Source organism: Capricornis sumatraensis, chromosome 2 (genome assembly GCF_032405125.1).
Source record: "Capricornis sumatraensis isolate serow.1 chromosome 2, serow.2, whole genome shotgun sequence".
Classification (NCBI taxonomy): domain Eukaryota; kingdom Metazoa; phylum Chordata; class Mammalia; order Artiodactyla; family Bovidae; genus Capricornis; species Capricornis sumatraensis.
In genome coordinates, this window is record NC_091070.1 from 113,402,981 (window position 1) to 113,424,721 (window position 21,741).

General features: G+C 37.3%; 1 pseudogene; it reads right to left on the reverse strand.

Moving 5' to 3' along the window:
* Positions 1–11,909: 11,909 nt before the first annotated feature.
* On the reverse strand, positions 11,910–20,213 carry LOC138097748 (large ribosomal subunit protein eL19-like; annotated as a pseudogene).
* Between the last annotated feature and the right edge of the window lie 1,528 nt (positions 20,214–21,741).

Consider the following 21,741-nt stretch of genomic DNA (forward strand, 5'->3'; position numbering starts at 1 on the left):
ATGTACTACAGCACTACACACTCCACAGATATTGAACCACAGCTATACACGACCAGCCTCTGCACAGTTTTACACAGATTTCATGAGCTCAACCCCCACATTGGTCAAGGATCAACTGTGTATTTATAAACAAAAATAAGAAAAATTTTAATGATTTGACAAAAAATTTTCAAGGTGATGGAATGATCCTAATTTTCCCATTGATAATTTAAGTCTTTCTGCTTGGTTTCACCTTGCCATGATCATTTTTTAGAGTCCCACACTATCATGCAAAGAAAAAACTGATTTTCTATTTTAAGATTTAGACTCAATATTTTAAAATTATAATTTATTAACATTCATAATATCTTCTTTTGGACATATCATTTTATTTTTTCTTTAAAGAATGCCTTAATCCCCTGAAGTTTGGGAGGAATTAAGTGCATTGGATTAGGATTATAATATCATTCTCTTTATGATATCAATTTACTGAATATAAAGCCAAACAACTACTAAGTCCATCAATTTAAAGGATATTTTTGGAAGTATACATTTGGCCTGTTTTCTAAAACCCATAATTTTATCCATATCTTCAAAATTTTCTAAGAAGTATTGAAGATTACCACAAATTTAATTCTTAATCCTATGATGACATTAGCACCTGATCTTATATTTAACAATGATTTTCATTTTATATTTATTTACATTTTCAAAACATTCAAGTGCCTTTTTGGAAACTGAAAATGATAGTACCACTCTTGTATGATATTTTTAAAACTATTTAAAAATAAGCTTTTACTATATCTTTTGCTATCAAAATTTTAAAATTAATGTGCATAGATCAAACTATATAGAAGACCATCAAAAATTTTTAAGATGCTTGTCAAATTATATTTTCCACACAGGGTGGTACTATCATATGCCTGCTGTTTCAAATCATTTTTGTCTGTATTCAGCTTTTGTAGCTATGCATGATTTATATAATTCCTTTCCAGTCATCTCATGTACTAAGCTAGCTATTCAACACACACACACACACACACACACACACATACACAAATGTTTTATGTATTTATAAATACATAAGTCTAATAATTATGTTTTACCTGGCTCATATCTGAGATGATATCATCAAATCGTAGTGGAAAATATTTAGCATTTCTTACCTTATTTAAAATTGCTTGATTTGCACTTCCCTGGTGCTCCAGTGGTTAAGACTCTGTGCTCCCAATGCAAGGGGCCTGGGTTCAATCCCTGGTCAGAGAGCTAGGTCCCACATGCCAAAACTAAGACTTAATACAGCCAAATAAACAAATATTTTAAAAATTTAAAATTTCTTGATCTATAACATCTACCATAATTTCAGTTGATCAGTTCATATTTCATCCCCTAAATAATGTGCTACTATATTATTTGTTGTAAATGTTAGTCTTCTGCATAAATGTTCTATCATACTGATAGTGTTGGCATAATTTATGTAATGTCTGCCAAATGAACAGAATGCTAGTACATTTTCTTGGATGGTGCTCTGAATGCTTGATTTTGTCCTATTAAGCATTCAATCATGCATATGATGTATTCATTTACAGCATGTTGATATTTTCAAAATAGTCATAGTCCCACAGCACTTATAGTTTCATAATTGATCATATTTCATTTCTGAATATTTATTATGTATTCAAACATTGTCCTTTTGCTATTAACATGATAACTCTGCTGATCATCTACTCATTTCCTTTATTAGATAATTTTTTCATCACTAAAAGATTTTCAGTATAAATTTTAAAATAATAATAAAGCAATACATATAGGATTTTAAAAAACAGAATCTAGCTATTTTTCACCAATTGAAAAAATTGTGTCAATTGATGTTTCAGAACCTCTTTTCTTTATATATATATATACATATACTGACTATACTCACTGTAGTCACTATACTGAGTGGTGAACACCACTAAGCCATAAAAAGAAATGAAATAATGCCATTTGCAGCAACATGGAAGGAACTAGAGATTGCCATACTAAGTGAAGTAAGTCATAAAAATGAAAATCAAACATCATATGATATCACTTACATGTGGAATCTAAAAATGACTGAAATGAATGTATCTGTAAAGCAGAAACAGAATCATGGACATAAAAAACAAACTGTAGCTGCCAAGGTGGAGAGATGGAGTGGGAGGTCGGAGTTAGCAGATATAAGCTTTTATTTAGAGAGCTCTCCATTCTATGTATAAAATGAGGTCCTATTATATAGCCCAGAGACCTATATTCAATATCTTACAATCAATATTTTTAATATTGCATATATATGTATAACTGAATCACTTTATTGTACCACAATAATTTACACAACATTGTATATCAACTATACTTCAATTTTAAAAAGAAGGAAGTTTTTTTTAGTTTTTAAAAAGCATCCTATCTGTTCTTAATCTTTTTACTGAGCATTCAAAAATGTACCCAATCATACAGTCCATTGATATATCACAAATAGAACACATCTATATCATGCAATTCAGATTAACAAGTAGAATATAACTAGTACCTAGGAAGACTCCATATGTCACTCCCTACTGCATCTCTCATTCCTAAACATAACCACTATTTTGACTTTTAACATCATAATTAGCTTTTATCTCCCACTGTTGTATCTTCTGCCTAAAGAATATGCTTCAACATTTCCTTTTCTGATAACAAATTGCTTCAGTTTGCTCTTGTCTAAAAATAAGAACAGTATTTACCTTCAGTTTTGATGGATAGTCTCATTGACTACAGATTTCTAGATTTTCAATTTCATAGTCTTAGAACTCTGAAAACAGTACTGCATGCAATTCTGGCCTCCACTGTTTTCTTTGAGAAGTCAGATGCTAGTTTAGTGATAGAAAACTAGCCTATAGTCTCTGGCTATTATTAAAATATTCTCTTTGTTCTTGGTTTTCGGTAGTTTTACTGTGATGTACGTGGTATGATTATACACAGGAGGTGATGAATAGATTCGCAGATTAGATCTGGTAGACGAGTGCCTAAAGAAGTTTGGATGGAACTTTGTAACATTGTACAGAGGCAGAGACCAAAACCATCCCAAAGAAAAAGAAATGCAAGAAGGCAAAGCGGTTGTCTGAGGAGGCTTTACAAATACCTGAAGAAAGAAGAGAAGTGAAAGGCAAGGGATACAGGGAAAGATATACTCAACTGAATGCAGAGTTCCAGAGAATAGCAAGCAGAGAGAGATAAGAAGGCCTTCTTAAATGACCAACTCAAAAATTAGAGAAAAACAATAGAATGAGAAAGATTAGAGATCTCTCCAAGAAAATTGGAGGTAACAAGGGAACATTTCATGCAAGGATCAGCATGATAAAGTACAGAAATGATAAGGACCTAACAGAAGCAGAAGATATTAAGAAGCAGTGAGAATACACGGAAAAATTATACAAAAAAGACCTTGATGACCCAGATAACCATGATGGTGTGATCACTCATCTACAGCCAGACATCCTGGAATGTGAAGTCAAGTGGGCCTTAGGAATCATCACTACGAACAAAGCTAGTGAAGGTGATGGAATTCCAGCTGAGTTATTTAAAATCCTAAAAGATGATGCTGTGAAAGTGCTGCACTCAATATGCCAGCAAATTTGGAAAACTCAGTAGTCAATGTCCACATGACTGGGAAAGGTAAGTTTTCATTCCAGTCCCAAAGAAAAGCAATGCCAAAGAAAGCTGTATGCAGATCAAGAAGAAACAGTTAGAACTCGATATGGAACAATGGACTGGTCCAAAATTGGGAAAGGAGAGTGAAAAGGCTGTATATTGTCACCCTGTCACCCTGTATATTGTTAACATCTATGCAGAGTACATCATGCAAAATGCCAGGCTGGATGAATCACAAGTTGGAATCCAGTTTTCCAGGTGAAATATCAACAACCTCAGATATGTAGATGATACCACTCTAATGGCAGAAAATGAAGAGGAACTAAGGAGTTTCTAGATGAAAGGCAAAGAGGAGAGTGAGAAAGCTGGCTTAAAATTCAACTTTCAAAATACTAAGATCATGGCACCTGGACCTATCTCTTCATGGCAAATACAAGGGAGAAAATTGGAAGCAGTGACAGATTTTATTTCCTTGGACTCCAGATCACTGCAGACAGTGAGTACAGCCATGAAATTAAAAAACACTTGCTCCTTGGAAGGAAAACTATAACAAATCTGGACAGTGTGTTGAAAAGAAGAGACATTACTCTGCCAACAAAGGTCCATATGGTCAGTCCATATGATTTTTCCAGTAGTCATGTACAGATGTGAGAGCTGGACCATAAAGGAGACTGAGTGCTGAAGAATTGATGCTTTCAAATTGTGGTGCTGGAGAAGACTTGTGAGAGTTCCTTGGACTGCAAGGAGGTCAAAAACTGTTAATGCTAAAGAAAATCAGCCTTGAGTATTCATTGGAAGGACTGATGCTGAAGTTGAAGCTCTAACACTTTGGTTACCTGATGAGAAGAGCCAGCTCATTGGAAAAGCCCCTAAGGCCGGGAAAGATTGAGTGCAGGAGGACACGGGGGTGACACAGAATAAGATGGTTGGATAGCATCATTGACTCAACACGAACTCCAGGAGCTAGTGGAGGACAGAGGAGCCTAAACTACTACAGTCCATGGGGTCGCAAACAGTGGGATATGACTTGCTGACTGAACAACAACACTTGTTATGACATTTTTGTTGTTGTTGTTCATTTTCTCCTTCATTGGAATTCTTGATCCCATTTTTCTATTTGGGGGAGTTCTCAACCATTATTTCATCTCGACCGTTTTCTCCATCTTTTCAGTCATTTTGTGACCAGCTATGCATATATTTGACCTTTACATGGTATTTCTTCAGCTGCATACTTTGTCTTTTCTGTATTTTTTACCCTTTGTTCCTTCAAAATTCATTCTAGACATATTCTTCTAATCTATCTTCCAGTTCACTAATTCCATCTTTAGTGAGGTCTTATCTGGTATTATATTCATCCATTTTTTAGCTACTATCATTTTTTTTTTGACTACAAAAGTTTCATTTTCTTCTCTCTATATAACTTCCATTTAGCTGCCAAATCTCTCAATCTTTTTTTTTTTTTTTTCCATCTTTGAATGTGTTAAGCCTACTCATTTTAAAGTCTGGGCCTGATTACTTCATTATCTAGGATGCTAGTATACCTGTATCTGTTGTCTGTATTGTTCTCTGTATTGTTCTAAAGAAAAATTATTCATTTTGGCGTGTCTTTACGTTTCTCAGTATTTGGGTTTTGTTTTTGTTTTATTTTTTAATATAAATTTATTTATTTTAATTGGAGGTTAATTACAATATTGTATTGGTTTTGCCATACATCAACATGAAATCGCCACAGTATACACGTGTTCCCCATCCTGAACCCCCCTCCCTCCTCCCTCCCTGTACCATCCCTCTGGGTCGTCTCAGTGCACCAGCCCCAAGCATGCAGTATCATGCATTGAACCTGGACTGACAATTCGTTTCTATATGATATACTTGTTTTTATTTTAATTTTTTTTTTTTTAGTGTTGATCATTTACACTTCAAAAGTATACAGAAATCTTGGGCTTAGGAAAATGTTACCTCCCCAAAAATCATTTGCGGGTATTGACAATACAAAATCACCTTATTAATTTCAGAAATTACAATAAGCTGAAACTTGGTTACAATCTCTGCAGAGTTACACTCCTTCTAATCTACACTGACTTCAGATGCAGCCCTTTCAGATTGTAACCCAAAGTTCAGGCCATGATACATTTAAAGATTCTCAAGTCTGTTGAAAGCTTTGATGAGCTTCTCGGTGTGTTTTCTGTTTGTTTTTCTAAGAAAGAAATGGAAAACTTTATTCACCCAACTGTGAGGATTATAACCCAGAAAAAGTTCTCAAAAAGTTCTGAGAACTGTTTCACCCATTAGAAGTGAAGGCACAGTTACAGAAGATTTGGGAGACAAAAGAATGTGGATTAAATGATGTATTATTGACAGTTCACATGATCCAGATCTAAGTGTCATCCTGGTGGGACATGTGACCCCTTACAAGATCAAGAAGGAAGGAACACTTGCTCAGTACTGTGGAGTAAAATGCATATTTTATGGCAAGACAAGAGACATTTAAACATAATAATTTGTTTCTGCCTTTTGGCATCCTACTGTGCATTGTATATATGCATTATAAATTGACCAAATATTGTCCATGGTCAGAAATACTTGCTCAACCGTAAAAAGCAATATTCTCCTAACATCAATAAACAACTTCTTAAAATATAACTTTTTCAGTGTTTTCAGCACCTCTCATGGAATCAGAAGATGCTTGTAGTGGAAAAGCAGCCCAACTATAAGACTCATTCTGTGAATTTCTGTTTTCTCCTAGATATTAAGCCAGTGATTTATTTCTCCTTTGTTAGTTCCTCAATGTCTTGAGGCAGATTTTATTTCATATTTTTGTTTTTTTTACTTCTCTTTGACAAAAGAGTTGGTTCAAATTGGATAGTCCACCATTCCTAGAAGCAGAAGGCCTCTGAAAAAAGTGAAAGTATTAGTCACTTAGCCATGTCTGACTCTTTGTGACCCTATGCACTGTAGCCTGCCAGGCTCCTCTGTTCATGAAATTCTCCAGACAAGAATATTGGAGTGGGTAGACATTCCCTTCTCCAGGAGATCTTCCTGACCCAGGGATCGAGCCCAGGTTTCCTGCACTGAAGGCAGATTCTTTACTGTCTGAGCCACCAGGGAAGCCTTTAAATTGTTTATTAATAAAACTTACCATCTTTCCATGTGTACACCTCAATCTCTGTCTCAGAAATCCAGGCAACAACAGAGCTGGAACAAACAAGTTGAGACTCTATAATGGGAAGTGACCCCTGAGCTTCTATATAAAATGTGTGAATTCGAGGTGAATTTCCTCACAAGTCTCCTTTACTGTGAAGCTAGTTCAAAATAATGTAGTAAAGGAACCAAATTTGGGATATCTTATCTAAGCTCCCCACCTCGTCCAAACTGAAAACAAGGGCAAAAACTGGTACCAGTGTTTTAAAATAGCCCATATCTAAGGGTATCTGGTTTCTTTAACAGATTCTTTGCCTCAGCCATTCATCCAGAGGCAATCTAATTGAAGGCCATTGTTCATAGAATCTCATGCACATTTTCTTAAGGTTTGCCTTGTGGCCTGTGTTTTCAACACTGACTTTGTGATGTCTGTGTGTTTATTTAAGGCTTAGCTAGTAAATCTCTACTTTCATAGAAATGCACCCTTGCTCTAGCAGATGCTGTGGAGCCACCAGATTTCCCCTTCAAGATAAGCATGCATGTTTTCTCAGTCTCAAAGAGTGTTGGCTGCTGACAGCTCACAGACATGCTCCTCTCCGGGAAGTGCCTACACTGGAAGAGGTGGTTTGGCCAAAGGAACATCCCTTCCCTGCAGAAAGCACATATCAAATATGTGAGTAAAAAGTACAGCATATTACCTAGCTTTAGGAAGTCTCTGAAGGGTCCTCCTAGCTCCAGAAGTCTCTGTGAGTGTGATTATATCCTCTACTGAATCTGCAGCACAGTTCAGCCTCACCCTCTCCTCAGTCCTCCTGTTGCTGAGAGCACCCCCAGCAAGCCTCCTGCACGCACCTGAGTGTGTTTCCTTAGAAACTGACCTAGGACACTCATCTGTATGAAAAATAGCCACTTGGACAAACCATCCTAAGTAGCAGCAACCTAGCACAGTAAGCCTCAAGTGGACACTAGAAGCAAAGTCCTTCTAGAGCCTGTCCAGGCCACAACAATAAAAAGGCTGCACAGCATACAAAAATCTCTCTGCTGGGAATGGATAAAGAAAAAGTGAAAGTGAAGTCGCTTAGTCGTGTATGACTCTCTGCGACCCCACGGACTGTAGCCTACCAGGCTCCTCTGTCCGTGGGATTTTCCAGGCAATAGTACTGGAGTGGATTGTCATTTCCTTCTCCAGGGGATCTTCCCAACCCAGGGATCGAACCCGGTTCTCCCACATTGCAGACAGCTGCTTTACCGTCTGAGCCACCAGGGAAGTCTTGTAGCCCATATATACAGTGGAATATTGCTCAGCCAATTAAAAAAAAAAAAAGAGCAAAATAATGTAATTTGTAGCAACAGGCATGGATCCGAGACTGTCATACTGAGTGAAATGTCAGACAGAGAGACAGCATACGATGTTGCTTGTATATGAAATCTAAAAAATGGTAAAAATGAACATATTTCCAAGATGCAAATAGAGTCACAGATGTAGAAAACAAACTTATTGTCACTAAGTGAAAGGGGAAGGAATAATCTGGAGATTGGGATTGACATATATATATTGCTAAGAATACACAGAAGAACTGTACAAAAAAGATCTTCATGACCAAGATAATCATGATGGTGTGATCACTCACCTAGAGCCAGATATCCTGGAGTGTGAAGTCAAGTGGGCCTTAGAAAACATCACTACGAATAAAACTAGTGAAGGTGATGGAATTCCAGTTAAGCTATTTCAAATCCTGAAAGATGATGCTGTGAAAGTGCTGCACTCAATATGCCAGCAAATTTGGAAAACTCAGCAGTGGCCACAGGACTGGAAAAGGTCAGTTTTCATTCCAGTTCCAAAGAAAGGCAATGCCAAAGAATGTTCAAACTACCGCACAATTGCACTCATCTCACACGCTAATAAAGTAATGCTCAAATTCTCCAAGCCAGGTTTCAGCAATACGTGAACCATGAACTTCCAGATGCTCAAGCTGGTTTTAGAAAAGGCAGAGGAACCAGAGATCAAATTGCCATAATCCGCTGGATCATGGAAAAAGCATGAGAGTTCCAGAAAAACATCTATTTCTACTTTATTGATTATGCCAAAGCCTTTGAGTGTGTGGATCACAATAAACTGTGGAAAATTCTTCAAGAGATGGGAATACCAGACCACCTAACCTGCCTCTTGAGAAATCTGTATGCAGGTCAGCAAACAACAGTTAGACCTGGACATAGAACAACAGGTTGGTTTCAAATAAGAAAAGGAGTACGTCAAGGTTGTATGTTGTCATCCTGCTTATTTAACTTATATGCAGAGTATATCATGAGAAACACTGGGCTGCAAGAAACATAAGCTGGAATCGAGATTGCCAGGAGAAATATCAATAACCTCAGATATGCAGATGACACCACCCTTATGGCAGAAAGTGAAAAGGAACTAAAGATCCTCTTGATGAAAGTGAAAGAGGAGAGTGCAAAAGTTGGCTTAAAACTCAACATTCAGAAAACGAAGATCATGACATCTGGTCCCATCACTTCATGGGAAAGAGATGGGGAAACAGTGGAAACAGTGTCAGACTTTATTTTGGGGGGCTCCAAAATCACTGCAGATAGTAACTGCAGACATGAAATTAAAAGATGCTTACTCCTTGGAAGGAAAGTTATGACCAACCTAGATAGCATATTCAAAAGCAGAGACATTGCTTTGCAGACTAAGGTCCGTCTAGTCAAGGCTATGGTTTTTCCAGTGGTCATGTATGGATGTGAGAGTTAGACTGTAAAGAAAGCTGAGCGCCAAAGAATTGATGCTTTTGAACTGTGGTGTTGGAGAAGGCTCTTGAGAGTCCCTTGGACTGCAAGGAGATCCAACCAGTCCATTCTAAAGGAGATCAGTCCTGGGTGTTCTTTGGAAGGAATGATGATAAACCTGAAACTCCAGTATTTTGGCCACCTCACGTGAAGAGCTGACTCATTGGAAAAGACTCTGATGCTTGGAGGGATTGGGGGCAGGAGGCAAAGGGTACGAGAGGGGATGAGATGGCTGGATGGCATCACCGACTTGATGGATGTGAGTTTGAGTAAACTCTGGGAGTTGGTGATGGACAGGGAGGCCTGGCATGCTGCAATTCATGTAGTTGCAAAGAGGTGGACACGACTGAGCAACTGAACAGAACTGATGTATAAAATAGATAATTAATTAGAATCTACTAAATAGCACAGGAATATACTCAATACTCTATAATGACCTATATGGGAAAAGAATCTAAAAAAGAGTTGACTATGGGTATACATAGAACTGACTCACCTTTGAACAACTAAAACTACAACAATATTGTAATCAACTATACTACAATAATTTTTTAATTAAAAATTTCTTTAAAACTCCATGTTAAACCACACAAGCAACTGCATACTAGCAAGATCAAAACCTCATGTTGTCATTCCCTAGTTTCTAAATCCAAATGTTTCTCATACATTAATTTGTTCTCCATTTCTGTAATGATTTTTCCTCCATGCTTATCTTCTCACAAAGGCCCCAGTAAGCTTTATTTACTGTGCCAAAGCCTTTGACTGTATGGATCACAAGACACTGTGGGAAATTCTGAGAGAGATGGAAATACCAGATCATCTGACCTGCCTCTTGAGAAATCTGTATGCAGGTCAGGAAGCAACAGTTAGAACTGTACATGGAACAACAGACTGGTTCCAAATAAGAACAGGAGTACGTCAAGGCTGTATGTGGTCATCCTGCTTATTTAACTTATATCCAGAGTACATCATGAGAAACGCTGGACTGGAAGAAACACAGGTTGGAATCAAGATTGCCGGGAGAAATATCAATAACCTCAGATATGCAGATGACACCACCCTTACGGCAGAAAGTGAAGAGGAACTAAAAGGCCTCTTGATGAGAGTGACGATGGAGAATGAAAAAGTTGGCTTAAAGCTCAACATTCAGAAAACGAAGATCATGGCATCTGGTCCCATCACTTCATGGGAAATAGATGGGGAAATAGTGGAAACAGTGTCCAACTTTATTTTTGGGGGCTCCAAAGTCGCTGCAGGTGGTGATTGCAGCCATGAAATCAAAAGATGCTTACTCCTTGGAAGAAAAGTTATGACCAACCTAGATAGCATATTCAAAAGCAGAGATATTACTTTGCCGACTAAGGTCCCTCTAGTCAAGGCTATGGTTTTTCCAGTGGTCATGTATGGATGTGAGAGTTGGACTGTGAAGAAGGCTGAGTGCCGAAGAATTGATGCTTTTGAACTGCGGTGTTGGAGAAGAGTTTTGAGAGTCCCTTGGACTGCAAGGAGATCCAACCAGTCCATTCAGAAGGAGATAAGCCCTGGGATTTCTTTGGAAGGAATGATGCTCAAGCTGAAACTCCAGTACTTTGGCCACCTCATTCGAAGATTTGACTCATTGGAAAAGACTCTGATGCTGGGAGGGATTGGGGGTAGGAAGAGAAATGGACGACAGAGGATGAGATGGCTGGATTGCGTCACTGACTCGATGGATGTGAGTCTGAGTGATCTCCGGGAGTTGGTGATGGACAGGGAGGCCTGGCGTGCTGCGATTCATGGGATCACACAGAGTCGGGCACAACTGAGTTATTGAACTGAACTGAACTTTCATTAATTCTCTTCTGAATTAAACTTATTATCCCAAACCATGGACATCCTTTGACCTTCCATTTTATTTAAAATGAGTGAAACTGTGTGCTTAAATGTTATTCCTGCTTTGTTTATAAGTTACAGAATTTTCTTGGTTTTAAGTTGCAGCTCTTCTCTGAGTTCAACACAGAAAGTATCTTTTTCTATTTTGGATTTATCTCAATGAGATGAATTATGAAATATTTCTCTCTACCATTTTCCCAGAAGTTCACACTGATATCTAACATGTTTCTTTGCATATAAATTTTGGAATGACTACTTGCATTTTCTCCTTTGCCTTAGAAAACATATAGATAAAAATAAAATGAGATACAGGTAACATAGATGTTAGTGTGAAAAATTTAATTTAGCCTTAGCAAAATTTTTTTTCAATCAAAGTTGTAAACCTTTTCTTTCTTAGGTGGACAAAGTCTTGTTTTATTGAATGAGTGATCTGCATAATTGCCAAGGCCACTGTGTACAAACAAGAAGGGTAGAACCTATTTCTTGGTCTCTTCCTCCTTGGACAGAACGTTGATGATTTCCTCCTTCTTGACCTGGAGCCCCTCTTCAGAGACATTTCTGCTTCTCTAGCTGTAGATCTGAAAGTCCTAAGCCTGGTGGGCCTGAAGCTTCTTACAAGCATTGTCCCCCTTCAGCTTATGGATATGTTCTTTGAAAACACACTTGATTTTTAATATATTACCCATCACTTTCAGGTAGAGGCTGTGATGCATATGGCAGTCATTGTTCTTAGATTTGTGGTATTTTCTGAGTAGTCTGTGTGCAATTCTCATCCTTCTCATCCTCTTCATCTAGGTTACCTTATTCAGCATTGGATACCCTTTCACATACCTGTGCCCATATGCCTACCCTTTTGGCAGCCCAAGGTGTTTTATCCAGCTTCAAGCATCAGCTTCTGGATCTGCTGATGGGAGTTGGCACCGGATATTTCGTTAGTCTTAATGGGGTACAACCATCTCTGATTCTTGCACTGGAGCACACAGAAGCCTAGGCATGATCGTGGCTCTGGCCACAGTGGCAAAAGGAAAGCCAAAGTTATCAACCTTTCATTGATATTCAGGTAACATCCTAGATTAGTTAGGATCAAGTTCGACTGTAAGTGACAGAAAATTCAGATTACCAAAATCTTTTAAAACATGCAGTTATATTTCTTGTGAAAAGACGAGAAGCAGGCAGTTCATTGTTGTTATGATATTTCATTGTGTGGGGGACTAGGTTCCAGTTTCCTCTTTTGTTTGGGGGGCATGGGGTTTTGCTTTTTTGTTTTCATTTTTCTTTACCATGCTTGGTCCTCATTCCAAAGGTCATCCTGTTCTCTGAAATGATTCAAGAGTTTCTTTCATCAAATTCTCCTTTTAGTCAGCATAAGGAAAAAGGAATACGCCAAGCATACTCACCCCAAACTGCCTCAGTTCAACTTTGCGGTAGCTTTACACTACGTTGAATTGGCCCCAGGCACATGACCACAGCCAGCTAAAAGGTTACCTAAGAGGTGCAGTCTTATTCTGCTGGCTATAATTGGAGCTGATTTATTCTAGTTCAAGTTCAGTTCAGTCACTCAGTCGTGTCCGACTCTTTGCGACCCCTTGAATGGCAGCACGCCAGGCCTCCCTGTCCATCACCATCTCCCGGAGTTCATTCAGACTCACATCCATCGAGTCCGTGATGCCATCCAGCCATCTCATCCTCTGTCGTCCCCTTCTCCTCCTGCCCCCAATCCCTCCCAGCATCAGAGTTTTTTCCAGTGAGTCAACTCTTCACATGAGGTGGCCAAAGTACTGGAGTTTCAGCTTTAGCATCATTCCTTCCAAAGAAATCCCAGGGTTGATCTCCTTCAGAAAGGACTGGTTGGATCTCCCTGCAGTCCAAGGGACTCTCAAGAGTCTTCTCCAACAACACAGTTCAAAATATCAATTCTTCGGGCTCAGCCTTCTTCACAGTCCAACTCTCACATCCATACATGACCACTGGAAAAACCATAGCCTTGACTAGAGGGACCTTAGTCGGCAAAGTAATATCTCTGCTTTTGAATATACTATCTAGGTTGGCCATAACTTTTCTTCCAAGGAGTAGGGGTCTTTTAATTTCATGGCTGCAGTCATCATCTGCAGTGATTCTGGAGCCCAAAAACATAAAGTCTGACACTGTTTCCACTGTTTCCCTATCTATTTCCCATGAAGTGATGGGACCAGATGCCATAATCTTCGTTTTCTGAATGTTGAGCTTTAGGCCAAGCTTTTCACTCTTCTCTTTCACTTTCATCAAGAGGCTTTTTAGTTCCTCTTCACTTTCTGCCGTAAGGGTGGTGTCATCTGCATATCTGAGGTTATTGAGATTTATCCCGGCAATCTTGATTCCACCTTGTGTTTCTTCCAGTCCAGCGTTTCTCATGATGTACTCTGCATATAAGGTAAATAAGCAGGGTGATAATATACATCCTTGATGTACTCCTTTCCCTATTTGGAACCAGTCTGTTGTTCCATGTCCAGTTCTAACTGTTGCCTCCTGACCTGCATACAGATTTCTCAAGAGGCAGATTAGGTGGTCTGGTACTCCCATCTCTTTCAGAATTTTCCATAGTTTATTGTGATCCACACAGTCAAAGGCTTTGGCATAATCAATAAAGCAGAAATAGATGTTTTTCTGGAACTCTCTTGCTTTTTCCATGATCCAGCAGATGTTGGCAATTTGATCTCTGGTTCCTCTGCCAGAGGAACTACACAATAGATTCTTGGAGATAATCACTAGTCTTTTCCATATAACTCCATTTGGCAGTATCTATCTATTTAGATACTAAATGTATAGTTAGTAACTTAAATAGGTCATCGGAAATATCACTGTTCAAAAACCGTGGATGTTTGTCTCAGGACAATTTATACCCAAATTAGGGCTCATACTCACTTCAAATATTTCTCTTTCTAAAGCCTTTGGCATTGTCTATGAAGTGCAATTGGTTACATTTTAGAGTTGAACAGAGTTGTAGGAGGGTCAAGAAAAGCCTCTGTATTAGAGCAGAACCAAATTATGTTTCGAGAAGAATATTGGTCCTCACTACAGATACTATCCGTCTCCTGGGAGCAAACCTGAGATTCAAACAACTGTCCTGGAGTAAATATCTAAAAGCCACAAAAATTTCCAATTGCAAATTCCATCTGTGTTATTATTAATCCACCAATTATTAATGTTATTTCTCTGCATTTAACATAGTATAAACCTCTGTACACAGGTGCATGTTAGAGTACACAACCTAAAAGTCTGCGCTGATAAAAAACATAATTCAAATTATTTCAACAAAAACAATATTTATGGGACTTACAGTCTACTCACTCATGTAGGTTATGCAAAACTTGCCATTGAGTTTTCCAGAATATCAAAGAGCTGCTCCCATGGACCAGATCCTGCATGTTGTGTAAAAATACTTTGCCTTTTTTTTTTTTTTTTCAGGCTGACATGATTACCCTATTTTAAGAAACCTAAACATGCCTGTGAACCTCATGAAATTTACTCAAAGAATACTCCTTGAGAACATCTTTTACTATACCAAATAGTTTCTCCTCTATGACAACTAGTGAGAGAAATTTCCTTGTGGCCTCAGGACCAAGAAAGGTGAGGAGGTTTTGTGCATGATTTTGTAAGTAATTTTCAATTATTTTTAGATATAAAAAGTTATTATGCATTTAAGCATCAGTTTGTAAGCTGTTTGATGATGTGGAGGCCTTTAAAGTGAAACAAGTGTTGGTCGCTCAGTTGTGTTTGACTCATTGTGACTCTGTGGACTGTAGCCCGCCAGGCTCCTCTGTCCATGGAATTCTCCAGGCAAGAATACTGGATTGAGTAGCCATTCCCTTCTCAAGGGAAACTTCATCATGCAGGGATCAAACCCAGATGTCCTGTATTTCAGGCAGATTCTTTACTCTCTGAGCCTAACACTTTGAATTTTTCAATAACTAAGATGCTGAAGCTGTTTTAATCTCTATTGCCACCCAGTGATAAAATATAGAAATTTTTCTCCATCTGTATCTTTGCTGATTACAAAAACCTTGACATTTTCAACCAGTGTTTTGATATTGCAGATATTTTGATTCTGTTCTTAGACATGCAAGTACTTTATACAATATTATATATTTTCCCCTGAGAAGAAACTACCCATGGTGTAAACCCATCACCCTAACTCTTTCATTAAATATTTTCCAATGTTTATTTTTCTGTGCTGTGTTTTGCCTTTGAAATCTTAAGTACAGATTGTTGAGTTAATCATTCTCCTCCAATATGGTCTCATGGACATCATTTGTTCCCGCAGTCTTTCTCTGTGAAATATTTCATTCATCTGTTTATCCCCATAGCCTTATCTTTCCCACATTCTAATATATAAATATGTTATCCCATTAGATATTCTTATAAAATGTACTATATTTGATATGTACAACTTTAATTCCACAAATGGTATTACGCTGTATATACTTCACCTATTAATATTATTTCATTCAGCACTCTTTTAAAGATCTTCCCGTACTCCTCTGTGTTGAGTCTGTTGTCTCTACTTGCTACCTAGAATCCCATAGTAGAGATGAACATCTATAATGCTTCTAACACTTCACTACCATAAAAACTCTGAGATAAACATTTCTACATATGTTTCCTCTTCAGTTCAGTTCAGTCGCTCAGTCATGTCTGACTCTGCAACCCCATGAATCGCAGCACGCCAGGCCTCCCTGTCCATCACCAACTCCCGGAGTTCACTCAGACTCACGTCCATCAAGTCCGTGATGCCATCCAGCCATCTCATCCTCTGTTGTCCCCTTCTCCTCCTGCCCCCAATCCCTCCCAGCATCAGAGTCTTTTCAAATGAGTCAACTCTTCGCATGAGGGGGCCAAAGTTCTGGAGTTTCAGCTTTAGCATCATTCCTTCCAAAGAACACCCAGGGCTGATCTCCTTCAGAATAGACTGGTTGGATCTCCTTGCAGTCCAAGGGACTCTCAAAAGTCTTCTCCAACACCACAGTTCAAAAGCATCAATTCTTCGGCGCTCAGCCTTCTTCACAGTCCAACTCTCACATTCATCTGGATGGCATCACGGACTCGATGGACGTGAGTCTGAGTGAACTCCAGGAGTTGGTGATGGATGGGGAGGCCTGGTGTGCTGCGATTCATGGGGTTGCAAAGAGCTGGACATGACTGAGCGACTGAACTGAACTGAACTGAACTGAGGAGAAAGTCCTAATTTTAGAAAGCAAAATTCAACAATTTTAACTTTTAAATTAATCCTTTTGGGTGGCGGGGGAGGGGGAAGAAATATCAATATACCTTGCGGCACAGAAGAAACAATATGCAAACATGGGCACAGTTATGTCACCCCCCTCCTCTTGGACATGCCTATTCCTATCCCCCAAAACGTGGCAAACCCAGGGCCACTGCCCAGCAGGACCTAAGTTAGTTATAGGCTCTGATAGGAACTAAGCCCTTAGGAGTCAAGGCTAGGAAGGAGAGACACCAGCACTTAGGCCCCCTTACGTGTCCGCTAGTTAACTAGCCATGTATTTGGCAAGGAAGGAACAACCCACCATAGGCCAGTTCTCCCAAGGCTCTAGAGTTTCAAGTCTGAAAGCTAATTTAAGAAATAATTCTGCACTAATAGTATAGCTCGAATATTCTGCCATATTATATACTATTAACTTTCTAGTATTCTCCTTTGCATTTAAGACTTTATTCCATTGTGAATAAAACTTCAATCTTCTATTTCCAAAATGATTCAGACCTACATAGTCATTTATTCTTCCACATGATATAAAAAAAATAAGTTTATTAAGTACCTACAAAAATTCACCTGGAATTTTAACTAAGAATTTACTGAAGTTATAGAATAATTTAAAGAAAGAAAATTGTAATTCCTTGGAATAATAACTTCTTCCATTCAAATTCTATTAATTAGAAATACTCTCATGATCTTTATAGTTTTTAGAATTTCTCTGCAAAATACTGTTATATTCTCTCTTTATCTGATTTTTAGCTATTTTATAGTTTTTGATGTTACTATAAATGGTAAAGAAAGAAAGTGAAGTCGCTCACCGATTCTTTGTGACCCCATGGACTGGAGCCTACCAGACTTCTCCGTCCATGGATGGTATCTTATTGTATTGGTTTATTACTTTTATTGTTAAAAGTTTGTTTATTTTTAATATTTATTTTGTGTCTACATTCCTTGCTAAATTTTCGGGTTAGCGCTAATGATTCACTTTTTATTCCATTAGTTTTATAGGTAGAAATTTTATCATCTGAAAGAATACCAATTCTCTAGAAATCCTTTCAGTTTATATTTGCTCATTTTTAGATAATTCCTGAGTTCTTTTTATTCCCAATATTTAACTTATATATAATCATATAATCTTCAAATAATACTTTTTAATTTTAATTTTACTTATATTGAATTATAGTTGATGTATAATGTCATACAAGTAATAGGTATACAATATAGTGATTCACATTTTTTTTTTTCATTTCCATTCCATTTACTTATTTATTTACTTATTGGCCACACCCAGGGGGATGTAGGATCTTTGTTCCCTAAGCAGGGATCAAACACATCTCCCTAGTAATGGAAATAAACTCTTAACCACTGGACTGCCAAGGAAGTCCCCATTTCCATTAAAGGTTAAATTCCGTCTATAAAATATACAAAATTTACACAATTACATTTATAAAATGTATAAACTCAATTTATGAAGTAGTGGCTATATTCTTTGTGTTGTACAATATATTTTTGTAGCTTATTTTTTTAACTTATTCATTTTAAATGAAGCAAAGATGAATATTTTTAATTATAAAAGGTAAAATTCACAAAGAAGATAAACATCATAAACCATTAGACACCTTAACAACAGAGAAACAGATACATAAACCAAAAATCAGAAGAAACATAAAGAAAAGGAAAAAATATACTCATAGTGAGACATTAACATTTCTCTGAGAATATTTTATCAAGTGCAGAAAAGATAAGAATAGGAGCATCTTAAGTGATGTCATTAACAATTCAAATATAATAGATTTATATTTAATTAACATATTAATCATATCCTACACAAATATATTTAAAATTTTGCATCTTAGTGTTGTTATTAGATGTACAAGGGATATTTAGAAAAACTGGCAAAAAGATAAGCATTACTAAATTTTAAAAACAATTCATTTGTGTGTGTGTGATTCAGTTATACATATATAAATTTGCTATTTTTGAAATTATTTTCCATTATAGGTTATTACAAGATATTGCCTATAGTTACTTGAGCCATACAACAAACCTTTGTGGTTTGTTGCATATCTATTTTTTTAAACTAGAAATCTAGCATTCTAATCATACTAAGTCAAACAAATGGAGTCAAAATGTCATTAATTTTTTAGTTAGGGAAAAATTCATAAGTTTTCTAAAATATATGTATTATACTCATTATTTATATATATGCATACAAAAGCTTTTTTCTATGCTTGATAAAGGCTTAGAAACTACTAAAAAATAAATAAGAGAGCTGTGTAAATTGGAAAACATGAGCTAAATGAAATGGGAGCACTGAATATGAAATTTAAAAAGTGAAACAAACTAGATAAAGGTAAAAGATCCTCATACAGTCCAGTTGCTTTTAAAAATGTCTGCTTACTAGAAACATATCTGGAGCTCTGGCAAAAAAAAAAAAAAAAAAGCCATACCTGGGCAATTGTAATTTTTTTTTAATTTCAAGATAATTCTGATATGCATCTGGATTTTGAAAAGTGATTACAGGTTTTTCTATTAAATGGTAGTTTTGGTGATATAAAGTTCTATAATTTTTCTGTTGACCATGATACAATAGTATTGAGTAATAATTACATAATCACAATAGTAAAAGATGTTTATCAGTTTTCACAATTAATAGCCAAACAAAACATAAAAGATAAGAACAATTGTGAGCCATAACAGGAACATGATTAGCCTAACAATATAAAATAATTACATACAATTTGGGGAGGCAAGCAGAGTGGTGTGGTAAGTGTAAATGCATACATGCACAGTTTTCATCTGCTCACCCAGTCTATGTCTTTTGGTTGGTGCATTTAATACATTTACATTTAATGAAATTATCAATATATGATTCTATTACCATCCTCTTAATTGTCTTGGATTCATTTTCTGTAGGTAGGTCTTTTCCTTATATTGTTTTCTGCCTAGGGAAGTTCTCTTCACATTTGTTGTAAAGCTGGTTTGGTGGTGCTGAATTCTCTTAACTTTTGCTTGTCTGGTAAGCTTTTGACTCCTCCATCAAATCTGAAGGAGAGTCTTGATAGGTAGAGTATTCTTGGCTGTCAGATCTTCCCTTTCATCACTTTAAATATATCATGCCATTCCCTTCTGGCTTGTACAGTTTCTGTTGAGAAGTCAATTGATAGCCTGATGGGAGTTCCCTTGTATGTAATTTGTCATTTTTCCTTTGCTGTTTTAAATATTTTATCTCTGTCTTTAATTTTTGTTAGTTTGATGACTATGTATCTGGGTATGTTCCTCCTTTGATTTATCCTGCGTGGGACTCCCTGTGCTTCTTGGACTTGGTCAATTATTTCCTTTACCATGTTAGAGAAGTTTTCAGCTATTATCTCTTCAAGTATTCTCTCAGGTCCTTTCTCTCTTCTGCTTCTGGAATGCCTACAATGTGAATATTCATGCATTTAATGTTCTTCAAGAGGTCTCTAAGGTTGTCTTCATTATTTTTCATTCTTTTTTCTATATTCTGTTCTGCAGCAGTGATTTCTACCATTCTGTCCTCCAGGTTATTTATCTGTGCTTCTGCCTCAGTTATTCTGCTATGGATTCTTTCTAGTGATCTGTTTATTCTTTAGTTCTTGTAGGTCTTTGATAAACATTTCTTGCATCTTCTCAATCCTGGCCTGCTTTCTTTTTCTGAGATCCTAAATCATATTCACTATCATTAGTCTCCCCAGGTAGGTAGGTCCCCAATATGCTACTGGAGATCAGAGGAGAAATAACTCCAGAAAGAATGACAAGATGGGGCAAAAGCAAAAACCATACCCAGTTGTGGCTGTGACAAGTGATGGAAGGAAAGTCTGATGCTGTAAAGAGCAATATTGCCTAGGAATCTGGAATGTTAAATCCATGAATCAAGGCAAATTGGAAGTAGTCAACCAGGAGATGGAAAGAGTGAACATCGACATTTTAGGAACCAGTGAACTAAAATGGTCTGGAATGGGTGAATTTAACTCAGATGACCATTACATCTGCTACTGTGGGCAAGAATCCCTTAGAAGAAATGGAGTAGCCATCATAGTCAACAAAAGAGTCCGAAATGCAGTACTTGGATGCAATCAAAAATAAAAAATAAAAAATAGAATGATCTCTGTTCGTTAGCAAGGCAAACCATTCAATATCACAGTAATCCAAGTCTATGCCCCAACCAGGAATGCTGAAGAAGCTGAAATTGAACAGTTCTATGAAGACCTACAAGACCTTCTAGAACTAACACCCAAAAAAAGATGTCCTCTTCACTATAGAGGACTGCAATGCAAAGGTAGGAAGTCAAGAGACCTAGAATAACAGGCAAATTTGACCTTGGAGTACAAACGAAGCAGGTCAAAGGCTAACAGAGTTTTGCCAAGAGAACTGATCACAGCAAACACCCATTTCCAACAACACAAGAGAAGACTCTACACATGGACATCACAGAATGGTCAATACCAAAATCAGGTTGATTATATTCTTTGCAATCAAGGATGGAAAAGCTCTATACAGTCAGGAAAATGAAGGCCAGGAGCTGACTGTGGCTCAGATCAGGAACTCCTTACTGCCAAATTCAGACTAAAATTGAAGAAAGTAGGGAAAACCACTAGACCATTCGGGTATGACCTAAATCAAATCCCTTACAACTGTAAAGTGGAAGTGACAAATAGATCAAAGGATTAGATTTGATAGACAGAGTGCCTGAAGAACTACAGACTGAGGTCCACGACATTGTACAGGAGGCAGTGATCAAGACCATCCCCCAGAAAAAGAAATGCAAAAAGGCAAAATGTTTGTCTGAGAAGGCCTTACAAACAGCTATGAAAAGAAGAGAAGCCAAGGAAAAAGAAGAAAAGGAAAAATATACCCATTTGAATGCAGAGTTCCAAAGAACATCAAGGAGAGATAAGAAAGACTTCCTCAGTGACCAATGAAAAGAAATAGAGATCCTGCTGTGATTTATGTCGGAGAGTGTTTTGCCTATGTTTTCCTCTAGGAGTTTTATAGTTTCTGGTCTTACCTTCACATCTTTAATCCATTTTGAGTTTATT